Below are 18,290 nucleotides of genomic sequence, written 5' to 3'. Positions count from 1 at the left end.
GAAGACATTTGGAATCAGATGAAGGGGATGACAACACGAGCCTGCTACAACTAATCGGATTGTTTCAGACTGAGGATTAAGGCTTTAGAACCAGCCACACATAACTTCTACAGTTTTGATTGCAGACAAGATTGTTTAAAGGCAAGGTGAGATTTTCGCCCTCACAGTTATGTTTATTTAATGTGTATGCACAAATAATACATAACAAAGAAGCTTCCAAGATTATCTCGGAGAAAACCCACACCGTCACAGGGAGAATGTACAAACTCCGTACAGACAGTACCCATGGTCAGGGTCGAGTCTCCGGTGATGTAAGGCAGCAATTCTATGGCTGCACCACCATGCTGAACTGGCCTGCCAACTTCTAGCAACCTCCAACCTCATCTACTGCATCCGCTGCTCTAGATGTCAGCTGATTTACATCGGTGAGACTAAGCGGAGGTTGGGCGATCGTTTCGCCGAACACCTCCGCTCAGTCCGCAATAACCTACCTGAACTCCCGGTGGCTCACCACTTCAACTCCCCCTCCCATTCCCAATCCGACCTCTCTGTCCTGGGTCTCCTCCATTGCCAGAGTGAGCAACACCGGAAATTGGAGGAACAGCACCTCATATTCCGCCTGGGTAGTTTGCGTCCGGATGGCATGAACATTGAATTCTCCCAATTTTGCTAGCCCTTGCTGCCTCCTTCCCTTCCTTAACCCCCGAGCTGTCTCCTCCCATCCCCCCGCCCTTGGGCTCCTCCTCCTCCCTTTTTCCTTCCTTCTCCCCCCCACCCCCCATCAGTCTGAAGAAGGGTTTCGGCCCGAAACGTCACCTATTTCCTTCGCTCCATAGATGCTGCTGCTCCCGCTGAGTTTCCCCAGCATTTTTGTGTACCTTCTAGCAACCAAATGTTGGAACTCATCCAAACCTCCCCCCCCCCCCCCCACCCACAATGCACACATAGCTATAACCCCACCCCCACCTCCAATGCTGATAATAACCATTCCGCCAAAGGCAATCATCCCTCAAATGCCTTTGCCCCAAGCATTGGAGTGCACTCCACAAATCCTACTTTGCTTTTATTATTGACGACACCAACCTCCACAGTTCTTTCGTTCTGATTTCATGCATGTGTGATGGCATATTTTGTTTGGAAACGCTTCAGGCAAGCACTTTGTGACCTTCAGCTAGGTGCACAATAAATATGCAAGTTATTGTGTCACCTCATGAAGAACGTGCAAGCTACTTTACTCATGGTGATCTATTTTCTAAGTGAAATTTTCAAGAAGAAAGCCCAGAGCGTTTATAGTGGAACAGACAATGTTATCAGGGAAATATGAGGAGGAGTATTCATAATCAGAGTTTATTGCATGGGAGTTAAATCTTCCTGAAGGCACAGAAACCAGGCCTGTTTCTTAAAAGTTAGTTGTAAGCATTTTCTGATCATTTACTGATTACACTATGTACTGATGTTTTTTTAGTGGGCAAAAATAGAGCTTTTGACAAGGTCGTTGCTTTTGTTTTTGACAATAGTAGATGAACATTCGATGCACAATGTTCCTTTGACCATTAGTTTAACAAAAGTATTAAACCATTCACTGTAAAGGGATTAATACCACATTTATAACATAATATCATGCACAAGTAATGACACCAGCCCCCATTACACAAAGTGTTTGTGATAATATATTTACAGATTTTTAAATAAAACTGAAAATGTTATGACAAAGGGTCTTCAACCTGAAACATTAGCTTTGTTTTTCTTTCTTTCAATGCTGCCTGATTCATCGAGTGTTTCCAGTATATTTTGCTTTTGTTATAAAAGTCATTTCACAGGAGGAGACTTGTATTTATCCAGCACTATGATGACCCTCTGCTCTATTGTCAAAGGATTACTGTTGGATTACCATCTCAGAATACCCAGGCGAACACAGGAACCAATCTATGCGCAGTCTGATCCTAAAAAGAAGGAATGTGAAAGGTCAATCTGTTTTACTGTGGTTGGTTCAGAGATTAATGTTAACTAGAACATGTTCCTCCTGTACTTGCTCAGGAGAGACTGAGAACATATTGGGTTTCTATTACAAAATAAATTACACCTTGCCAGCACTCAGAGATCCCCTGTAACAATTTTGGAATGCTCCACTGTTGTAATTTGTATTTTCACTTGTATAATATATATTTTTTTTTAAGCATGATGTCTAGTTTAATCAAGTATCATAAACCTGTGTCTAAGTGAATAAAACACTTTAGTGTTTGAATTGTCAGCTTTCCTGAGGCTGCTTCAACTGTTTTGTGTTGGTACGCCCAATCTTATTTTATGCACTTCAAGCTCTAAAGTTGGCTGAAATTTTTGCTGTCGCCAGGACACCTCTAGGGATGGCAGTGAACACAGAATATCTTTTAATTTGTATTTCTTAGGTTTATCCAAATAAAATTTCAAATAACTGAAATGACACTTTTAGAAGTTACTAGACTAAGTGGGACCCGTTGGGTCCCATATTCACACGGGAGGGCTGGTCCCCCAACGCGATATTCCACCTCTCCACCAATTCCAATATTGGTGGCCAGTGGGGGGCGCTTTCTGGAGCGATAGTATGGGTGTTGTGGGCTGAAGGGACTGGTTTCCAGAGGGCTAGTATGGACATTGTGGGCCAAATGGATTTTTTGGGTGGCAGCTCAGTCACTCAAGCCTGATGTGCTGGCAGCTCACTCATGGCTGGTGGGCTGGCAGTTGACTTACGGCTATTCCTTGAAATTCCATTTCAAGCAGGGTACAAGCCAACCAAACTCAAGTGCAGTTTCATACCACTTCAAGCAGGGTGCAAGGCCACCAATTTCAAGTGCAGTTTCATACCACTTCAAGCAAGGTCCAAGGCCACCACATTCAAATGTCATTTCATACCATTTCAAGCAGGGTGAAACCACCATAAAACCACACAAAACAACACATAAACGCCGCACTCACAGTTCAGTAGACATTCAGTGTGTTCAGTTGATTCACAGCTCAGACAGTCGTGACCTCTCCCTCCCCCATCTTGCAGAGACTGAGCCACACCCACACTTCCGGGTTTTATAATCCCTCCGCAATTCATGGCGTGATTGACAGGAGATAGATTCTCAACATTTTTTAAACACTAATAACACTTATTTTTAATTGATGGGAAGAATCCTCTGCACCTGATGAGCAGAGGGGAACTGAGTAAGATGGCAAAAAATCACAGCCGTATGTGGTAGCGTTTTATCTAAAATCAATATACAGTGCATACGGGACGTTGTCAAGTTTAGACTTTTAATAATTTGCCATTTCAAACCAACCACCACCAACCATTTGCTGTGCTTATTTCAATCCAACCACCACCAACCATTTGCTGTGCTTCGTTTCAAACCAACCACCACCAACCATTTGCTGTGCTTCATTTCAAACCAACCACATTTTCATTTTCATACCTCATTAAGGGCTCGCAAGGTCAGTAAAACCACACTCACAGTTTAGTAGACATGTGTTCAATGTTATTCACAGCTCAAACTGAGAGATGTGACCCTCTTGCTCCCCCATCTTGCAGAGACTGACTGAGGCACTCAACACTTCTGGGTTTTATAGTCCCTCCAGAAGGGGCGTGGCCTTCAGGAGAGGGAATCTCAGCATTTTAAAAACACTAATAACTCTTTTATTTTTCATCAATGGGAAAAATCCTCTTGTCCTGCGCAGTGGAGGGGGACTCTGAGTAAGATGGCCAAAAATCACAGCCGTAAGTGGCAGCGTTTTTTCTAAAATCAATATACAGAACAACAGGAAGTGGTCAAGATCAGACTTTTAGTAATATAGATAGATACCAGAGAGATGTGGCTATCTAAGATTAAATTTAGTTTGTATTACCCTCAGCTGCAGAATTAAACGTCACACTTCCTTATGACCACAAGACTCAATGGACCTTCTCTACTTTCTGTAAACAAGGATAATGTGAGGCATACCTTGAATCCGGAGAGAGGAGGAGAACTTCTTCAAGGCAGGCATACCTTGAATCCGGAGAGAGGAGGAGAACTTCTTCAAGGCAGGTATTGTTGCCAATTTCCTATTCAAGGTGATCAAAATGGTGAAGGGTTTTGATTATGCAAGGGAATCTATTTGCACTGATTTCATGCAATGATAATGACTTTAGAAAATAAATAAAAGAAAATCACTTACCAACCACATCCTTCATGGAAAGAACCATTTGGACATGGAATGCCCAACTGTAAGTTGATTAAACATTAGAACAAATAAAATGTAAGAAGTTTACGAGGTGAGGAGGCAGGCCTAGAACTTTCAGATAGCTGGTCCTGCTAACAAAAATATAGACAAATAATATGCTCAGGCACTGGCTGCAAGATAAATGTTAGCCTGGATACTGGATGACTTTCAGACTGGTTTATTCTCATATACACCAGGGTGCAATGAAATTCTGTTCACATGAAGCTCATAGAGTAAACAGCAAACAGTGATGATAAATACACAATTGGTTGAAAATAGCAGTTGGAGCAAGATTGTAGTGCAATCCAAAGTAGTGTAAAAATACAAGTACAATAACGCAATAAGTGAATGAGGGAGAGTTAAGGATAAGAGTATGTGGCAACACTTCTGGGAAGGGGGTGTGAGAAAGGTGACTGGTTCAGGAGACTGATAGCAGTGGGCAAGAAGCTATTCTTAAGTATGGGCATTCAGTATTTCTGGTATTTCAAATATTTGAGAGCATGGGTTTAAGGCGAGAGGGGCAAGGTTTAAAGGAGATGTATGGGGCAAGTGTTTTACACAGAGAGTGGTGAGTGCCAGGAACGCACTGCCAGGTGTGATGGTTGAAGCAGATACATTAGTGGCATTTAAAAGAGTTTTGGATAAGCATATGGATATGCAGGAAATGGAGGGATATGGATTATGTGCCAGTGGATAACAGATAGTGTTGGCATCGTGTTCAGCAAAGACATTGTGTGCCAAAGGGCCTGTATAGAACTATACTGTTCTATGTTCTATTCAGGCTTTCAAGCTCCTGCATCTTCTTGCCGAAGGTAGAAGGGAGAAAAGGGGATGGCTGGGCTGGCAGGCATCATTGACAATACATCCAACCTTCCTGATGCAAACACAGTAAAGAAGGAAGGAATTGACAAGCCTTTGACGGACTGAGTGTTTAAGAAGGAACTGCAGATGCTGGAAAATTGAAGGTACACAAAAATGCTGGAGAAACTCAGCGGGTGCAGCAGCATCTATGGAGCGAAGGAAATAGGCAACGTTTCGGGCCAAAACATTGCCTATTTCCTTCGCTCCATAGATGCTGCTGCACCGCTGAGTTTCTCCAGCATTTTTGTGTACCTTTGATGGACTGAGTTGTGTTCATCTCTCTCTCTCTCTCTGCAGGATTAGGCAGTCAAGAGCAGAGCAGTTGCCATTACCAGCAGAGGTGAATCCCGTCAGAATGCTTTCTGTAGCGCATCTGAAGAGGGCGACAGAATCCTCATGGACAAGCTGATTCTTCTCAAGGCGCTCAATACTTAAGGTGCTAAAAAGGCTGATGCACTTTCTTGATCACCACATCAATGTGAAGGGACCAGGTTAGGTTGCTGATGATATGGATGCCCAGGAGTTTGAAGCTGTCGACGATCTTTACAGCAGCTTCATTGATGAGTTCTGGGTTGTGTTCACCCTCTCATGTTCTTGGGTCAACAACCAACTCTTTTGGCTTGCTGATGTTAAGGGCTAGGTTGTTGACCTGATTATGACACCAGGCCCTCGATCTCTGGAGCAAAACACAAAGTGCGGTCAGGCAACATCTTTTGAGGAAATTGACTTGCCTCAAGCTTTCTCCCCCGTACTAGTATCAGTCTGAAGAAGGTTCCTGACCTGATACATCGCATGCCCGTTTCCTTCACAGATGTTGCCTGACTCATTGAGTACTTCCAGCACTTTGTGTTTGGCTCAAGATTCCAACATCTGCAGTTCCTTGTGTATCCAATCTCAATCTTTTTCTGATTTAAATCTTTTTATTTGAATTTCACAGCAATTTGCATACACACAATGATAACAGACAGTGACAGTCAAGGCATAATTGTGCAACAGTATGTAAGCGACCCTCAAAGCCCTTACCCTTACCCACCTTCAACCCACCCGAATCAGGTCGGAACCAAACGGGGACAAACAACACTCAAATACATACACATCCACACAAATATGGTAAGATAAACGAAACAAAAAGTACTAAAAAAAATAAAATAATAAATAATTAAAAATAAATAAAAGAAGGGGTCACTAATAACAGTAAATAAGTAAGTAATTAAATAAATAAGTGTGGGGAGGGGGGGGGGGTTAAGGGGAGAGCAGCTGCAGTAGAGCAGAACAATGGTGGCGAGCACTCAGTCCTCTTCCGAGTCCGGGGACAAGTTGAGAGAGTTAACAAGTTCCAAGAAAGGGTTCCATGTATCTAGGAATGTCTTGGTAGAGCCTTTGGGAGAGAACCTAAGTTTTTCAAGCTATAAATTGTAAAGCACCTCCTTAATCCAGCAGGCGTGTGTCGGGGGACAGGTGAGCCTCCAGTTAAGCAAGATCAGTCTCCGGGCTAACAAGGTTGTAAAAGCTAGGACCCGTTTCACCGCAACAGAGAGGTTGGTGTTAGGAGGGGTACCGAAAATGGCTGATAGTGGGTTTGGAGGAATAGTCTGGCCGTAGGCTCTGCTTATCAAGTCGAAAGCACTCCTCCAAAAGGCTGCTAGCTTAGGGCAAGACCAAAACATATGGCTATGGTTGGCAGGAGATTGATTACATCTGTTGCAGGTGTCCCTAACAGCGGGGTAAATTCTAGATAATCTTGCATTTGTGTAGTGGACTTTGTGAAGGACTTTGCATTGGATTAGGCCATGATGGGCACATATGGAGGAAGAATGGATCAAATCCAAGGCAGAGTCCCATTGCTGGTCTGTTAGTTTCGTATTCAGCTCACCCTCCCACGCAGCTTTTAATGAGGTATGAGGTTTCAATATAACCGACCCTAACAAGTTATACAAAACAGAGATGCATTTCTTCCGGTTGGGATCTAGAGCTAAGATGGTATCGGTCAGGGTTTCAGGGGGGCGATTTGGGAAATGGGGGAATGCCTTCTTCACAAAATCCCATATCTGGAAAAAACGAAAAAGGTGGGAGTTTGGGAGGCTATAGTTGGACGAGAGTTCCGCAAAAGACGAAAAGATGCCATCCTTGTATAGGTTTTTGATACTACTGATACCGTTGCTATGCCAGGTTTTGAATGCGTGGTCTGTACTTGAAGGTTTAAAGATGTGGTTTTTAAGCAGTGGGGTCAGACTCTGACATGGAGGGGAGAGTGCAGTGGAGAGATACGTTTTTTTTTGCCTTCCATCACAACGATGTGATGGATGTTTGTGTAAACTGTGTTGTGTCTCGGGTCTTTTTGTTTTGTAATGTATGGCTGCAGAAACGACATTTCGTTTGGACCTCAAGGGGTCCAAATGACAATAAATTGAATTGTATTGTATTGTATTGTATTGTATGGAAGGGCCTTGTAAACCGAAGTTTTTCCTGAGTTGACTCCATATCTTGAGCGAGAGGCACGCAATTGGGCCTGCACCCACAGATGTTATAGGAAGGGGGAGTTGGGAGCATAGGACAGACCGCAACGGGAGATGTGAACTCGCCTTTTCTATGTGTACCCAGGTCGGTAGGTGGTCGCAATCATCATTCATCCAATACAGGAGTTTTTGCAAGTTAGCTGCCCAATAGTATCGCCTAAAGTCAGGAAGTGCCAAACCACCGTCACTCTTAGGAGACTGCAGTATCGCCTTTCGGATTCTAGCCGGTTTGCTACCCCATAAAAATTTAGATATTGTCCTGTCTAATTTATCAAAAAAAGATTTAGTGATAAGTATGGGGACGTGCTGGAAAAGATACAGGAATTTGGATAGGACGACCATCTTGACCAGATTTATCCGGCCCACGAGGGATAGCGGTAAAACTGACCAGCGGTCAAAATCTCTTTCAGCTTTCTCAACCAGAGGCAGAAAGTTTGTGCGGAACATATCAGATAATGGTGTTGTGATAAAGACGCCGAGGTAGCGAAATCCGTCCTCCGCCCATTTGAATGAGGTTAAAGAGCGAGGGAGCTGCTTAGCCAATGAGTTAATCGGTAATAGCTCACTCTTTTGGTAGTTAAGTTTATAACCAGAATACGCACCAAACCGTTCTAAAATATTCGTAATCACAGGGAGAGAGCTGACTGGGTTCGAGATGTACAGGAGCAGGTCATCCGCATACAATGAGACTTTATGAGTTGTGTCGAACCGTGTAATACCTTTAAAGCCCTTCTCTGAGCGTAACCAGACCGCCAAGGGTTCTATCGCGACAGCAAACAGGAGTGGTGATAACGGGCAACCCTGTCTGGTACCTCTCTGAAGGGGGAAGTGGGGCGACAGTGTGCCTTTTGTTTGTACTGAGGCCACCGGGGACGAGTATAATAGACTGACCCAAAGAATAAAACTGTTACCGAGGCCAAACCTGCCCATCGCCTCATATAGGTACCTCCACTCGACCCTGTCTAAAGCTTTTTCGGCGTCGAGGGAGACCACTATCTCCGGGGTCTCACTACTCGGTGAATGGATGATGTTAAGGAGACGCCTAGTATTGTGGGAAGACTGTCGGCCTGGTATGAACCCTGTTTGGTCTAACGAGATAATAGAGGGCATCACTCGTTGAAGACGGAGCGCAAGGGCTTTAGAGAGGATTTTGAGGTCCACATTCAGGAGTGAAATTGGTCTATAGCTACTACAAAGCAGAGGATCTTTCTCCCTTTTAAGAATTAGGGAGATAGTAGCCCACGACAAGGTGGGCGGTAGGCGACGATGTAAAAACGCCTCATTGTACATATCTCTCAGGACTGGTGCGAGGAGAGCAGAGAAAGCAGTGAAGCCGTCAGGGCTGGGTGACTTTCCGCTTTGCAACGCTGTGATGGCTGCTTGGACCTCAGCAACAGTTATGGGACCACCCAAGTCTCTCGTGGCTTCATCGTCAATTCGGGGAAACGTCATACTACTGAGCATGTCACCTGCAGTGGGAGGACAATCGGAAACGTATAGTTCAGCGTAGAATTTAGCAAATGCTTCATTAATTCTAAGAGGATCAGTATGAATCTCCCCTAAGCTGGATCTAATGGCTGGAATTAGCCGTGAAGTCGCCTCGGTTCTGGCCTGATGGGCCAAAAGCTTCCCAGCTTTATTCCCAGATTCAAATAAGTGTTGCCTAGATTTAAGCAGTCGTAGCTTGGCTTTATTAGTAGACGTGAGGTCAAAGTCTGTTTGTAACCTAAGGCATTCTCTATAAAGGTTAGGGTCTGGGTCAGATGCATATTTGTCATCAATATCCTTTATTTTTTGTAACAGGTCTGCCGTTTGGGACGTCTCGGTTCTTTTCAGGTTGGAGACAAAAGAGATAAGTTGGCCCCTAATATAGGCTTTTGAAGCTTCCCAGAGTATACCTCTTTCTATGTCCGGCGAGTCATTCTGCTCAAAATATAAGGTGATTTGGGAGTGCAAGAATTGCATGTAGTGAGCCTCTGCTAATAATGAGGAGTTGAACCTCCACTGTTTAAAGGGGTTAGTTCGTTTACGAAAGTGGAGATCGAGGGAGGTCGCAGCGTGATCTGATATTACGATGCTATGATACTCGCTGGATTTGATTTTGGAGAGCAGTCTGTTATCTAAGAGAAAGAAGTCTATACGGGTATAGGTACGGTGCACGTGGGAAAAAAATGAAAATAATTTAGTCGTGGGGAATGTAAATCTCCATGGGTCTGTGAGCCCAAGTTGTTTGGCGAAAGCATGCAGAGTCTTACCTGATTTAGTTAAAGTAGAGGCTTTGTTCGAAGATCTGTCCAGTATAGGGTCTTGGACCAGATTAAAATCTCCACCCACAATGACGTGGTGATTTTCAATATTTGGGAGAGATGTTAAAAATTTGGTTACAAATGAGCTGTCATCCCAGTTGGGACCGTAAATGCTGGCCAATATGACAGGTGTGTCTTGCAGTTTGCCAGACACCATGACAAAGCGGCCAGCAGGATCCTCCACAGTTTTCTGTGGTTCGAACATAACGTTCTTACGAATCAGGATAGCAGTACCCCTAGCCCTATCATTAAATTTCGAGTGAAATAAGTGGCTAATCCAGCCTCTCTTAAGCCGTGTTACCTCTCTGTTGCGAAGGTGGGTCTCTTGAATAAAAAATATATCGCCTTTGAGCTGTTGCAAGTGGGCCAAGATCCTGTCAGTCTTGGTAGGACTTCCCACCCCCCTCACGTTCCACGAGACAAATCTAAGAGTGTCGTTTGTGTTGGCCATACTTAGCTATATCCAAGCGAGTGGGCAGAGCGCTGTAGTACGGCAAGTCGAGACGGAAGAGCGCATCGAAACCAGCTGCCGAGAGTGGGGATGTGTGTGGGGGGGGGGGGGGGGGAGAAGGAGTGATAAAAAATAAATTAAAAAAAGATACATATCACTTAACCATCTTTCAAACCTGAGTCCCCGGACCTGAGATCCCCCATGTCCCAACTGAACCTTGAGTGCCCATTGTCCTCGCATCCGCATGGAGATATCCGATCTTAACTCCCAATATTTCCACCTCCCAAAGCAACAAAATCGCTCAATGTCAGTAAAGTAACATAAAATGAAATGAGTGTAGTAATAATAATAACAACAATGATAATAATAATTTGAAAAATAGAAAGTAGAAATAAAGTAAAATAAACATAAATAAATAAATACAAAGTTGAAATAATTGCCATAATAGTTGCACTGCCAATGTCATTGCTAACACTAATGGTAATGGTAGTAATGATGATAGTAATAATAAGACAAAGCAAATGAACAAAATGGTGATACTGAATAAGCAAGCCAACGTATAAGTGGAGCAAGAATAGCTTCCTTTGGTATTACATAGTATATCTTAAAATCGACAAGGTATAAAGAAAGAGTTAGCATTAGAGAAGTTAGCAAGTTGCAAACTGGGCTCTTGGATTAAAGCGCAGGGCAAAAGAAGATCAATTAAGTATTGTTAAACAAAAACGCTGTAGGAGCAGATTGGTATAACACAGCCTTGGCTGTAATGAGCTCTTATCAGCCCCAGACAGTCCGCTAGGAAGACTAGTGTAAACAAACTAGCCGAATGCTGGCAGCGTTAGCAGCCAACTGCTAAAACAAGAAGGCAGAGACCAGATCACGAACCACAAAGTGGGCCCCTTAAGCCCAATTTTATAGCATGTGCAGGTGAAGAACCTTTCAAGTATGATTACACATAAACATTATAAGGAAAAGTTGGTATAAGATAGTCACGAATCGTGGTGAATTCTTACCAGCCTCATACATTTCAAGACAGGGGTCTAGTATAATCAGCAAGGCCGAGCGCTAGCAATGGCTAGTTGCTAAGAGCATTCAAGCTAAATTTAGTCCATAGTGTAACCGTAGATTAACCGGACCCCTGTACCACTCGGATATAGACGTACCGAGCGAAGTCAGTCGTCTATGGGTCCCGGTCTGCGTCGACGGTAAGATGAGATGAAATCCTGAGCGTCCTCAGGAGATGTTAGTCGTCGCCTCTTTCCTTCCCCGGCCATGATGACCAGCTTGGCTGGATAATGAAGGGAGGGTTTGAGACCCAGGTTGTACAGCTCCTTCATAACGTCTCGGTATGCGGAGCGTTGTTCAACTATCTCGGGACAGTAGTCTTCGAAAATGTGGATCGGGATATCCTTGTACTTCAGCTTACCCCTCTGCCTCCGAGCCTCGCGCACCACCAACTCGCGGGTCTGGTATCTATGGAAGCAGATCACAACTGCTCTGGGTTTCTCACCAGGGCTTGGCTTGGCTGTTAGCGTACGGTGGGCTCGGTCTAGCTCCGGGGCTGATTCCAGTGTGTGTTCGCCAAGAGTCTCGATCAGGAGTTGAGAGAAAAAAGCTGTTGTTTGGGGGCCTTCGATGTTCTCGGTGAGACCGACTATCCTTATGTTATTTCGGCGACTCCTGCCTTCCAGGCCGATAAGCTTAGACTTTAGCTTGGCGTTCTCTTCGGTCACCGTAGTTAGCATTGTCGCTATAGCTCGTATGTCTTGGCTGGTGGTATCGGCAAAAGACTCTAATGACGAAAGACGGTGTTGGTGATCTAAAATTGTGGTCTGGATATTGTCCAGCTTCGTTTCCAGTTTGGTGAACGCTGCGTTGAATTCTGCCAGTAGCGATACCTTGTGCTCTGTTAACATGGCTGCTAGCGTGGCCATGCCGGTGCTGGTCGTCGGATCTTCCGTCTTTTGCTCCTCTTTCTTTCCTCTGCCTGGCATCTTTACGGCGTGGAGAGGTGCTGTCAATGGTGTTTAAATATTTATGGGTAATTATAAAACTTAGGCTGAGCTATAATAAAAGTTGGAGGTGAACAGGTCGGGAGCGTGGAAAAGTGCGACTACTCCAACATGTCGCCCCCAGCGGATCAATCTCTTTCTTGTACTCCATCTCATCATTGTTGTTGATCCAACCAACAACAGCGGTGTCATCGGCAAATTTAAAATTTGAATTGGCGTTGTACTTGGCCAGTCGTGCGTGGCTTCTCATATGATGGATTAAAAGGTGAAATATCTCCTTTGTTCCAAAAGAGTGAATTCTCATTTCCCTTTCACCCATTTAAAACATACAATATGATGACGTTTCGGGAAGGAAAAAAAAATTTGGCAAGTTAATGTTGGAAGACTTAATTGTCGGGGAGGCCGTGCTTTAGGCAGCTAGCACGCCCACTCAAATCCAGGTGACACAAAAGAAAGAAAATGTTGGAAATATTCAGCGTATTAGGCAGCATTTGTGGAGAGCGAAGCAGAATTAATGTTACAGATTGATGACCTGCATCAGAAACTACCTCTAATTTCTTGAAGGGTCATTGCACTTAAATGGTGTCTTTGTTTCCCCCAGATACCCCCTGACCTGCTGAGTATTTCCAGCATTTTCTGTTTTTGTTTCAGACTTCCAGCATTTGTAACTTTCATTATAGAATTCACTGGAACATCAGAACCAGGGAACCATTCAATTCCATTTGGAGTGGGCCATTCAGCCCCTCGAGCCTGCTGCAACATTCAATAAGATCATGGTTTATCCAGTCTTGGCTTCCAATTCACTTTCCTGCTCTCTCTCTACTTATGCCAATGACCTCTTGTGGCCACTTCTGCAGCAGCCAGTTTGCAGTGGCTCCAAATTTCCACTTTAAATATATTCAATGAATCTGCCTTCCAGTGACTTTTAGATAAGCATATGAATATGCAGGGAATGCATTATATGCAGGTAGATAACAGATGGTATTGGCATCATGTTTGGCACAAACATTGTGGGCCGAAGGGCCTGTTCTTGTTCTGTACTGTTCGATGTTTTATGAACCCTTATTCTAAACCCATGCCCTTAGGTAAAAATATTCTTAAATAATAATTACACTGTACTTGCATGGTGGCTGTTACAGTCGATATCTTTTTTATACTTCTGCTATCTGGTGACTATGAAGAAGGTTTGGACTGATTTGGATGCGAGTGGGAACCTTTCAAGGAATGAGTTCATTTTTCTTCAGAGGATCGGAAAGCAGAGGAGGAGCAGGCCCTGCAAATAAGACCTAATTTGGAAGCAAGCTGGAGTGCTTTTTCAGTATTCTGGGAATTAAATGCAAGGAAATAAACTGTAACGCCCATAAATGCATAGAACGAGACTAGGTAGAAAAAAATAGCAGAATGATTAATCCTCTTAAAAGGAAGATACATCAGCGTTGCTGTCAGTTGTGAGTCGCAGTTAGGCATTCCCCGGAGGCCCTCGCTGTACATGACGCAACTGTCACTTGGGTAGCAAGGGCTGTAAAGGCTTCAAGGCAAATGCTTTCAGCAAAAAGACTAGACAGCTTTGTTGAAACTGCGGCTAATTATTCATGATCGGCTACCTCGGGAAGAACTCTGCATTTATCACCAATGCAGCAAATACGATGTTTTAACTGGTTTGCTTCAATAAATAGGTCAGTGGAATTATTACCGGCCAAAGGCTAGTTTTTGGTTCAATTTGCTGATTAACACGCTACAATTCCTTCCATAGGAGCCTGTCCAGAAATCTATGTTGTTTCATGAAGTGTTTCCATTTGTCTTATACCAGTGACAGAACTTAATATTGTCTTAACATTGACAGAATTAACAGCCAATCAACACCACTTCTTAACATATGGTCCCTCTTTGAAAGTGATACTTCTGTCAAATATTTGAACAATGTCCATGCCAATGAATGTTTCATTGTGGTTCTTAATTAAAGAAAATAACTAAATTGACGTGTTAATTCACTATATGAAACCTGGTGGAATCTTACATTAAGGGTGGCACGGTGGTGCAGCTGGTAAAGCTGCTGTCTCACAGAGCCAGAGACTCGGGTTCGATCCTGACTTTGGGTGATATCCGTATGGAGTTTACATATTCTCCTGTAACCACTTGGGTTTCCTCCAGGTACTCTGGTTTTCTCCCACATCCCAAGATGTACTTGCTTGTAGCTTAATTGACCTCAGTCAAAAAAAAATGCCCCTAATGTGTAGGGACTGGATGAGAAAGTGGGATAACATAGAACTAGGGTAAATGGGTGTGATCAATGGTCGCTGTGGACATGATGGGCCGAAGGGCCTGTTTCCATGCTCCATCTCTAAACTAAACTAGTTGTATCACAGCATCATCACTGAGATTTCACACCAAAAACAATCAGGAACGTTCCCTCTCTGCTGAATAGGGGAAGTGAAAGGAAAGTGAGTCTCACTAATTTTAGTGTTTGGTCAAAACTGATGGACTTTGTCTTGAAGCTGATCACCTGCCTGACCTTTCACCAGGGAATGCTGTGAATGGGAACATGAAGAGCATTGGTGCGTATTTTAAAACCTGTGGAAAAAGAAATTAACATCAGAGTACCAATTTACATTGTGTGCAGTGATATTTGCTCTTCAGAAGAGATCCTGGATCAGGATCTTGTAATGCAGTAATAACTAGCTGGTTTGTTAATGTGGCTGTGACGGGTGCTACTTTATACATGGTAGAATTTCAAATTTTAAAGTTTGTTTATTGGAGGTAAACACCTAGCGTGTAGTGAAAATATTGATGGATTTGGATAAAATGTGCATCTGATTATGTTAGGCAGGCTCATTAATTCACTCTTCTCACCTCCACTGCCTGGATATTGTGGTAGCAATGAAGAAGCTGTTGGCATTTGTTCTCGTTATTTAATAAAGCTGACAGCACCTGTGGGCTTATCACACATGCACAGCTTAACTTGGAGATCCCGAGGCAGCTGTCTGCAATTTAGCCGCCCACACAGTCTGCACAGTTGGCCACAATCAAGGAAAACACCGAGACCTGACATGGCTTTAAACTAACATACCCTTGGAATTTTATACCTTCTCCCTGAGGTTGATGTGAGTTTTTAATGGTGTACTAACTTCAGAATTCTTCTCAAAATAATTAGTTACACAAAATAATATGGTTTGCTGTGGGAGACACCCCCCGGAGCACAAAGGCTGAATGGTGGCCAGGCGAGTAGAGGGATGAGGTTTATACAATACAATACAATACAATACAATACAATACAATACCGTTTATTTGTCACGATGTTACTCGATGTTCATGAGATTGATCCCTGGGATGGCGGGACTGTCATATGAGGAAAGATTGAAAAGACTAGGCTTGTATTCACTGGAGTTCAGAAGGATGAGGGGGATCTTATAGAAACATATCAAGTTATAAAAGGACTGGACAAGCTAGATGCAGGAAAAATGTTCCCAATGTTGGGCGAGTCCAGAACCAGGGGCCACAGTCTTAGAATAAAGGGGAGATCATTTAAGACTGAGGTGAGAAAAAACTTTTTCACCCAGAGAGTTGTGAATTTATGGAATTCCCTGCCACAGAGGGCAGTGGAGGCCAAGTCACTGGATGGATTTAAGAGAGTTAGATAGAGCTCTAGGGGCTAGTGGAGTCAAGGGATATGGGGAGAAGGCAGGCACGGGTTATTGATAGGGGACGATCAGCCATGATCACAATGAATGGCGGTGCTGGCTCGAAGGGCCGAATGGCCTCCTCCTGCACCTATTTTCTATGTTTCTATGTTCCAGATGGAGGCGATGGCTTCAACGGGCCTTCATGGCCAGCTACAGCTCGCTTTGAAAATGGCACCAAAACCTGGCGGCTCCTGTAAATGGTTTCAGTGGGCTGTTTCTATACACTTTGTACTTCATCTGGGATTGTACTTATGTATGGTAATAATTTACTGAACTGTATGAAAAAAAAGGAATTTCTTGATACATGTGATAATTAAGAATCATTCAACCACATGACCAGGACCTTCGGACCCAAACATCCATTCTGAACATGGTTAATTAATCTTCTCTGGCTGCGTGTGAACGATATCTCTCCATTTTCTGCATATATGTGTGCCCATCTAAAAGCCTCTTAAATGTCACTATCGTTTCTGCCTCGACCACCACACCTGGTAGCATGATCCAGGCACCCACATTCACAGTTCAGGGCCGGATTTGCGTATAAGCTGGACAAGTTTAAGCTTCGGGCCTCGAGATCTAGGGGGGCCTCGCAGAGCCGGATTTACCATTAGGCTTCATAGGCTGAAGGCCAGGGCCTCGAAATCTAGGGGGCCTCCGGCCAAGGCAGGACACCTGCCGTTCAACTCTGACCTGACATTCATGAAAAAAAAACGGCCCACACATTTACACTAAATTCTACTCCTCTCATCTTCAAGCTGTGGACTGTAGTCATTGACATTTCCACCCTGGGAAACACCCTTCAACACTCCCCCCGCCACCAGATTTACCAGCTGTAAAAGTTGTAAGCGATTTTGATCTGATATATGTATCTGATTTTCAATGATCTTAAACAAAATTAATCTTGAAGTAACCAGGGCGCAGCGGCAGAGATGGAGACCCGGGTTCGATCCTGACTACGGGTGTTGTCTGTATGGAGTTTGTATGTTCTCCCTGTAACCGCGTTGGTTTTTCTCCTGGTGCTCCCGTTTCCTTCCACACTCCAAAGATGTGCAACTTTGCAGGTTAATTGGCTTCGGTAAGAATTGTAAATTGTCCTTTGTGTGTAGGATAATGCTAGTGTATGAGGTGATTGCTGGACACCATGGACTCAGAGGGCAAAAGGGCCTGTTCCCGCGCGGCGTCTCTAAACTAAACTAATTAAAAGCATTGATAAATGTTTTAACAATCTTCTAAGTAGCAGAAAAAGTTAGCTAAAATATCTAAAACACTTAAAAATAAGTAAAGCATTAAAATGATTTTTTTAAAATAATTAACTTAATTTCCACTACACCTCCTAATCCTTTGACCTGCTGGCCTTAATTGAGTCTCAGATTTTGGGTTGGGTCCAAATGGGGTCCAGCAGCAGAACAAACTGACAGATTCCACCTTCCTCTGAACTCCAGTAGTTCCTGAACTTCCGATTTGACACCATGTGCATGGAAATTCCAGATTGAGTGGCTGAATGCTGACAATTCTGTCCAGAACAGCAATCGTTAACTGACAAGATCTGACTCACAGTTCTTTTGTCGGATTTTTATGCCTTGCACTTCCTCGGAAAGCCCGGTCTGCTTGTCATGCATGCCGTTATTGACAGCTTTGTTTGGTCTGAGGAATGGCTGGCAGAGGAGCAGTGTAGCAGCATCCTCAGCAACCAGGCAGCAGAAAGGATGAGGGCAGAGGCCTGTTTCCCAGCCCAGTCCTGTGTGCAGAATCATATTGAAATGCGGCATGGGAGTTATCACATTAGCTCTCTGCCTGATTCCGGTCAATAATATTGGTGGGTATAAGGTATAGCTCTGAGCAATGAAAAGCATTTTCACCTCATAGATTACAAATTATATTTCTGCCCTGAAGAAAATTAATTTGTGTGGTAATGCATTCAACATAAAACAGATATTTAACAAATTGTCAATTAAATACTGGAAGTGGACTAGTGGCACTGTTTATAATACTACTGCAAAACATTAATTGCCATTGAATTCAGAGTGCAATCAAGGGTACAATGAGATCTTGCTCTATTTTTCATTAGAAATGGTGTGAAAGAAAATTGCTGGGAGAGTGGGGGGTTGCAGTTTGCAGCTGAGCTTTACACCTGGCCAAGAGGAGAATTACGACTCTCAGCAAACTCTGAGGCTGGCCTCATCATTTATTCACGGCGAGTTCTGAGTGTGGATATGGTCTGCCCCTGTGGAGCTCCATTGAATGGATTC

At 43.7% G+C, this 18,290-nt stretch overlaps 1 long non-coding RNA gene across 1 annotated transcript; it reads right to left on the bottom strand.

Moving 5' to 3' along the window:
• Positions 1–2,021: 2,021 nt before the first annotated feature.
• LOC116972858 lies at positions 2,022–16,548 on the bottom strand. The gene is made up of 3 exons (XR_004411928.1): positions 16,446–16,548; positions 4,181–4,183; positions 2,022–2,032 (listed from the first exon to the last, which is right to left on the bottom strand). It is a non-coding gene; the product is annotated as an uncharacterized LOC116972858 (long non-coding RNA).
• Positions 16,549–18,290: the final 1,742 nt, after the last annotated feature.

Source organism: Amblyraja radiata, chromosome 5 (assembly GCF_010909765.2).
Source record: "Amblyraja radiata isolate CabotCenter1 chromosome 5, sAmbRad1.1.pri, whole genome shotgun sequence".
Classification (NCBI taxonomy): domain Eukaryota; kingdom Metazoa; phylum Chordata; class Chondrichthyes; order Rajiformes; family Rajidae; genus Amblyraja; species Amblyraja radiata.
This window is presented reverse-complemented; position numbering and strand designations above follow the sequence as displayed.